This window comes from Ovis aries, chromosome 4, assembly GCF_016772045.2.
Source record: "Ovis aries strain OAR_USU_Benz2616 breed Rambouillet chromosome 4, ARS-UI_Ramb_v3.0, whole genome shotgun sequence".
Classification (NCBI taxonomy): Eukaryota; Metazoa; Chordata; class Mammalia; order Artiodactyla; family Bovidae; genus Ovis; species Ovis aries.
The window spans coordinates 90,929,631-90,937,693 of record NC_056057.1 but is presented as its reverse complement, the minus strand read 5'-3'; the positions used below and the strand labels follow the sequence as shown (position 1 = coordinate 90,937,693).

Here is an 8,063-nt window from a genome sequence, read left to right as displayed (position 1 = left end):
CTGCTTTTGAATATGCTATCTAGGTTAGTCGTAACTTCTCTTCCAAGGAGTAAGCGTCTTTTAATTTCATGGCTGCAGTCACCATCTACAGTGATTTTGGAGCCCAAAAACATAAACTCTGACACTATTTTCACTCTTTCCCCATCTATTTCCCATAAAGTGATGGGACCAGATGCCATGATCTTCTACACCATAACTCTGTCCTAATATCATTCGTAAAGTGCTCCTAAGGACTCTTCTAGGTATTTGAGTCCTCCTGTATCCCAGCAGGCAGTTCAGCCTAGAGATGCTGACAAACACCAGAGGGAGCAATTGCAGCTGCTTTCCGAGGAGCTGGTGTTGCCGAGATTGCCAAAATGCTTTGGAGTTTTTAACTGATTTTTAAGAAAAACCCCAAATAGATTTGAGACTGTAAAAACCCATACCTCAGCAAGGGGGATTTAGTGTCAATGCATCAACACAAAGGACAGCCAGTTCGTGGAAGGAAATCTTCCTGTCTTTGTGTTTCCCGCAGAGCTAATATTTTATTCAGATGACCAGTCACCACATAAGCAAGTGTTGACACTCGATAATCCCTATGAGTTTGCCTTGAAGTTCAAAGTCTAGTTAGTCATAGAGATGTCCGATCCTGTCACTATGGCGTAATAGACAAACTCCATCTCCAAGTTTCCTAGCAAAGCCAGAGGAAGGCTTTAGGAAGGAAAGAGGTTGTGGCTACTCTTCTCCCATCTGCAAAAGAACAACAAAAGGAAGAGGAGGAAAAAAGAATAAAAGAACATTTAACTGAAAGTTTATATTTTGAGCAGTCATTTCAACCAGAAAACAGAATTGTCTCCTCAGGACCTAGTTTACTGACTGTCTTCCTGGTGGTGGTGTGTATTACAGCTCTGATGCTTCCCTGCTGGGGGATGTGGAATCGCTGGTGCCTCTCTATCTCCACTTCAGTGTGAATCAAAAATTAGTGGCTGCTTTTATCTTAGGTCTTATCACAAGGACTGTATTTAGAACATGAACAAGGAGTTCAGTTGACTTCTGAAGTACATTTATCTTGAAAATATGAATGTGGACTGCCTTTTCTCTCTATTTCATCCCATTAACATGCTACAAACTATTGAATGATTTACAATCATTTCAAATGTATAATATACATTTTAAATTACTCTATAATTTTATTCCAAGGACTCCAGCACATTATGTTACAGATAGCAAGGAGGCTTCTGAGTGACACTTTGGAAATTATTTGAAGAAATTCTTTTTAAATCTAAGCCACCCATGCAAAAGACTTTGACTAAGACATTTCTTTTTTTCTCATCTGTTTGCTAATTCACTTTGATTGTTGTAGTCATGTGTCCTTCAAAGTTAAAGGCCAGCAAACTGACCAGCCTAAAAGTAAAAGTACATTTACTTCCTAGGTACGAACATCAATGTTCCTATGTAAACTATGCCTTGTCCTCTATTATTATGAACAGTTGCCATGGTGTTTCTAAAATACAAGTTTTACAGTTAATACGTAGAGAGTAATAAAAAGCATAAGGTTGAAAAAAAAAAGGACACTTCTATGTTCAGCTCAATACAACCATCATTGCCAATCCTGATTCGAGAATATCCAATCATCACTTCTTGTATAACCTGAAGTATCCTCTGTTTATCCTCTCCTATTATTGTACCTTTTACTTTATCAACCACCTGAGCAAAATTTCAAATTAGTTTTTTATTTATTTCTTGTTTTTAAATATTATCCATTTATAATTAACTATTAAGTAAACATCAGAATAGACAGCAATAGAAATATCATAAACCTCAGAGTCAGAGTTGAATTTGGATTACATTTTCAGACTTGATTTCTTTAGTCACAAAACATAAGAATTAAAAGAAATAACATAAGTAGCTGGTATTTAATGAGTACCAATATACGTTAGCTTCCCACAGATGCATGCTTTGTAAACAGTCAAGTGTGTTGATTTCTTTAAGGATGCCCTACGTTGTGACATCTTGGAGCTCTAGCAGTGGGTAAGAGAAGACACAGCAGTGGTGGCTGAGGTTGAAAAGAAAATAAATATCCTAAAATTCTGGAGGACACCTAAGTAAGTAATAAGTGTAGTCACTCAGTTGTGCCCAACTTTTTGCAACCCTGTGAAGTAGCCCCATAAACTTCTCTGTCCGTGGAATTCTTCAGACAAGAATACTGGAGTGGATTGCCACTTCCTTCTCAAGGGACACTTAGGGGGACATCTAAGATATATTTAATAAGAAACACAATTTAATAATTTAATAATAAATATTTTACATTTCTCAAATGGGCACAAAGCTACTTATTAATATACACATGTTTCAAAATACTCTTAATACTTACACTTTTTAACAGTGTGTTCATATTTCCCTCCCACTTTTCTTCCCCACCACTTTTCTTACTTTTACTTCCTAACTCTGCTTCAAAGTCCCTATTATTGTATAGTTGTGGCTTTGTTAACTAGTGCTTAGAAGAAGCCTTTCTAATTACTTTGTCCTTCACTTCAATCTTTGGATGAAAATCAAATATACAGAAAAGAGAATCCAATGGCTGTTTCATTCTTATCTCAGTAAAGGGAAAAACCATAATATGCTTCTCTTAAAACTGTCACTCACCTAAGTTTTTCTATTCCTATTTAAAACAGCTAACTTTGATTCAATGTTTTGTAAAATTCTAGACAAGTTTCAGTGCCTGTGTAAAATTAATTGAGATGAACAGAAATTCTTCTTTGTTATTTCTGGTCCATGAATTAATTTTTCTAAGAGTTTCTGCTTTGATTCTTCTGTAGTAATCAGGATCCTACAGTTTAGTAGCTTTTTGGTGACAATCCTCAAGCAGTAGTTTGATAAGGATCTCTCTCCCCCGCCACCATTCTGGAAATGTATCTGCAAATATTTAATCTCAATTTCACACTGAATTTTTATTGACTTCTTCTGTAGGTTTTGGACAACTTTTAATTTGATAAATAGCCACACTTTATTTTTCCATATTTTAACTGCTATTTTATGCATCTTCCTACTTTGTACTAAGAAGGTAGGAAAAAAAAATATTGGTACTGATCAGTGAAAATTCATAGTTATAAAAAACTGAAACAAAACAAAACCTGTACTATTTTATTTTTACTGTTTCAAGACAGGCATAACTTTAATAATTAGTTTTAGGAAACAATTTTAACAAGTCAACAAAAAATTGGAACACCTCAAATTCATTTTTCTGATGCATAATGACTAGTAACATCCCTACAGCTGTTTTTGTGTGATTAATTTCTCAGCACAACATATTTACTTTTAGAAAAAGTTTTCTTTATATTAGTTCTTTATAGGATTCTCCCATAACAAGGTTTTATTATACATTCACCTTAGCTAGGGCTTCCCTGGTGGCTCAGAGGTTAAAGCGTTTGCCTGCAATGCAGAAGACCCAGGTTTGATCCCTGGGTCGGGAAGATCCCCAGGAAAAGGAAATGGCAACCCACTCCATTATTCTTGCCTGGAGAATCCCATGGAGGGACAAGCCTGGTAGGCTACAGTCCACAGGGTCGCAGAGTCGGACACGACTGAGCAACTTCACTTTCACATGCACCTTAGCTAATGCTTCCTGCTCTGCTTTCTTCATATTTATATTCTCAGAAGGAGGGCTACTATTTCCTAAAATACACACTAAACTGATATCAGCCAGCAGTCAAGTTAGTTATAAAACTGAAGCTATTATGTTTGAAGTAACTTGGCAATTAATACCAAATTACATTGACAGGTCTTATTAGGTAAATTATTCAGCATAAATCCTCTGGCTCAATTAATTGTTGTATAACAGAACTTTTAACTTTAAGAATTCCTATACTAAGAAGCCAATGATATCTTGTTTCAAATGAATATATTTTTTTCTTTTAAGCAAGTAATAGGACATTTCTTATGGTTAGATTTACAATGGCACAACTCCTAGGTAAGTCCTTATCTTTCCAATCTTCTAATCTTAGCAGAGAGCCCTCATAATGAGCAGGGCAGACAGATTGGTGAGGACTCCAGCTAGACATCCCTGGTTCTTGAGCACCACCTAAAACTCTACAGCAGGGAAAGGTAATCTTAAAGAAGTATTTTCAAAGCAAAATAAAATACTTTAGAAGCACTGACTCTTGTCCATCACCTATTTTACAAATGAGGAAAGTGAAGACCCCCTCTTGTCCGCAGTGACTTCTATTCTATTAATTATTTTTACCTGAAGAAAAACATTTTTTGAAACCAGATCTTTTCATACACAATGTTTATTTTCTCAGAGGAAAAAAATGTTTCCCACCTTTCACACTTGGGAACTTACATACCTTGAAAAATTTTAAGGATTTTTGATTCAGTTTAAAATTTAAAATATTTTACTAATTATGAAAATTACCATTGCTAGCCAATAGCAGGAAGAATTCCTAATGTATGTCAGTTATTTTGTTAGACACTGAGGATCTAGAAATGAAAATATATGGCTCTCTGACATGAAAAATCTTGCAGTCTAGAAAGGAGGGAAAGTGACAAATAACTAATTTACTATAGTGAGGTCATAATAAAGGTGCATGTAATGTGACAAAAAGCACAGAAGATGGAAGTAATATCTGCCTAACAATGTAGAGTAACTTTTACATCTAAACACTCTTTCTTCTAAACTTGCTTGCTTTTTAAATAAATACCATATAAATCCTAGTATTCTAAAATTGATGTTTTTGGAACTATGATATATGGAATTTTATCAAAAACATACTGAATCCATAATATATAACACATTGCTCTCCAGTATTCTCTTACCTAATAAATCCACCATTACATTAGAGAAGATAAGAGCAGCTTAAAAAAAAAAAAAAACTTTAAGAAATTTGTGATGTTGATAACTTTTCAAGCATTTTGTTCTCAAGTGGTCACATATCAATAGTATTTATTGGGTCATAAATTTAAATCAGTTCAAAGATCGTGTGACTCAACTTTGTGTAAACTTTCTAGACTTTTGAACTATATCCATTCCAGAGGGGTAAAGCTTCACTCTAAACTATGTACAAGGAGATCCAATCAGTCCATTCTAAAGGAGATCGGTCCTGGGTGTTCTTTGGAAGGAATGATGCTAAAGCTGAAACTCCAGTACTTTGGCCACCTCATGCGAAGAGTTGACTCATTGGAAAAGACTCTGATGCTGGGAGGGATTGGGGGCAGGAGAAGAAGGGGGTGACAGAGGATGAGATGGCCGGATGGCTTCATCAACTTGATGGACATGAGTTTGAGTGAACTCCGGGAGTTGGTGATGGTCAGGGAGGCCTGGTGTGCTGCAATTCATGGGGTTGCAGAGTCGGATACGACTGAGCAACTGAACTGAACTGAAACTATGTAGGGCATTGAACCTAAAAAGCAATTTGAATAGATATTCATAGCATTGTTTCTATTAAAAGTGTGATTGTGCAACTCTCAGGTAAACTACTTCAAAGAGGAGGGATAGGAAAAATACTTAAGGCTTTCTGCTGAGGTTCCCAAAGGTTTTCACAGTAGTGTAAAGGCAAACTGGAAATAGAACAGGACTCAAAAATTCTGAAACAGTTTAAATACATGCATGGCTAAAGGTGGTTTCTTTGCTAACAAGAGGAAATTAAATTCTCTTTGGAGAAAGAAATATCATATAGTCATTCTAAAACTGTCTAACTTTTCTCTATAACTTTTCCTAAAGATCTGTGGCATTTCACTAAATGACGAAAACAGCAAGACCAAAATCCATATGACAGAAAAAGATCTACAGGTAGACCATTTATATATTATAACGATCAAACAGGAACTTTAAAGTAACAATGATCAATGTGTCGAAGAAAATAAATAACATAAAAAATTTTACTAGGAAAATGAAACCCATTAAAAATAGTCAAGTGGAAATTCTATAAAAATAAACTTACAATAAGTTAAATTGTGAATTTAATAGATAGGCTTACTGGATGATAAGATACTGCAGAAAAGAAGATTATTGATTTGGAAACAGAGGAGCAGAAAAATAAAGTTAGAAAAAGATATTAAAAATATATAAAAGAGAAGGAAAGTCATATGGGAATACTAAAGTTATCTAACATGCCTGAAATTGGAGTACAAGAATCAATGGATTGAAAGAATATTTGCCCATATATTGGACAGAGAATATTCCAAAATGGATAAAAACTAGCTGGTAGCATCAAGCATAAAACATATCAAAAAGCTCTGAAATCAAAGAGGATAGGCACCTGAGCTGTACAGTCACTGGAAAAGGAAAGGAAAAAAAAAAAAAAACTTAAAAGAAGATAGAGGGGCAGAAAAGGAAACATTATTTCAAAGGAGTGGCAAACAATAAGTCTGACAGCTTACTGAGCAACATGGCGCAAGTCAGAAGACAATGAAATGACAGTTTAAAGTCCTGAAAAAAATAAATGCCAACCTAGACGCCTTCCATCAGTGAACGCATCCTTAGACAGGTGGTGAGATGCAGAAATTTTCAGATAAATAACATGAGAAAAGTCATTTCAAGGGCAACTACACTAAAAGATATAACAAAATTGTTCTTTAGGAAGCAGAACTTCACAAAGCAGAAGCATAGTAAAGCAAAGGATGGGTAAGTTTTGAAAGTATTGACCTAAGGGTAAATCTAAATGAATATTGACTGTTCTAAATAATAATATCTAGTGGAGTTTGAAGTGTGTGTGTGTGTGTGTTTGTACACATATATGTACTTGTATGCATATATGCATACAAATACACATATATATGTATCTGTACTTGTTTTTATATATATCATTAAAATATATAACAATAGAAAAAAGTTTAGGAGGTAGGCAAATGAACTTAAAATGTATAAAGTCCAGGAATTGATAAAAATATTAATTAAAAAGTAGACTGTTGAAACCTCTGGTGCAGCAATCCCCAAACTTTTTGCCACCAGGGACTAGCTTTCTGAAAGATAACTTTTCCATGAACTGGAGAGAAGGGAATGGTTTCAGGATGATTCAAGCATATTATATTCATCGTGTGCTTTATTTCTGTTATTATTTTATCTGCTTGAGATGATCAGGCAACAGATCCCAAAGGCTGGGGACTCCTGCTCTATGGATATCACTTAAATAATAAATATATGTATATAATTAAAAAGCTAAGAGAATAAAGAAAGTACTTTAAAATTATACAATTATTCTAAAAGAAAATAAGAGTGGAGGGGGAAATAAAAACAAAAAAACTAAATATATAAAGATAATAAATTCAAATTCCACATGTATCATTACATATATTTATTATATGAAATTTAAATGGATTAACTACTCCAAATTTTTTAAAAATTGTCAGACTGAATAGAAAAAAAATCAAACTATACACTGCTTACAATGGATATGCCTTAAATAGTAAAAGACATAGAAAGTTTGAAAGAAAAAGGGTGAAAAACTATACATAGAGAGAACTATCTTGTAATAATTTTATTAGGGTTCTCCAGAGAAACAACCAACAGGAGATGATATAGAGATATATAGGTAGAGGGCTTCGTCATAGCTCAGGGGGCAAAGAATCTGCCTGCAATGCAGAAGACTTGGGTTCAATCGCTGGGTCAGGAAGATCGCCTGGAGAAGGAAATGGCAACTTACTCCAGTATTCTTGCCTGGAGAATCCCATGAACAGAGGAGCCTGGCGGGCTACAGTTCATGGGGTCACAAGAGTCAGACACAACTTAGTGACTACACCACCACCACCGCAGAAAAAGAGAGACTTGGCTCATGCAATTACGGAGAATAATAAATCCCTAGGCCTGCAAGGCAACTAGGCAGAAGGAGTTCTCTATTACTCTGGGAAGAGTCAGACTTCTGTTCCATTGAGACCTTTAGCTAGTCAGTTGGGGTTCCCCTACATTGAGGAGAGCAATCTGCTTTACTCAGTCTACCAATTCAAACGTTAGTCTCATCCAAAGACATTCTCACAGACACACCCAGATTATTGGACCAAATAACTGGGACCCATGGCATAGTCAGGTTAATATGTAAAATTAATTATCAAAACAACAATGAAAAGATAAATTCAATTGAAATGTATAA

General features: G+C 35.0%; 1 pseudogene; it reads left to right on the top strand.

Annotated features, from left to right (window-relative positions):
* Positions 1 to 449: 449 nt before the first annotated feature.
* Positions 450 to 1,279, top strand: LOC114114612 (motile sperm domain-containing protein 1-like; annotated as a pseudogene).
* Positions 1,280 to 8,063: the final 6,784 nt, after the last annotated feature.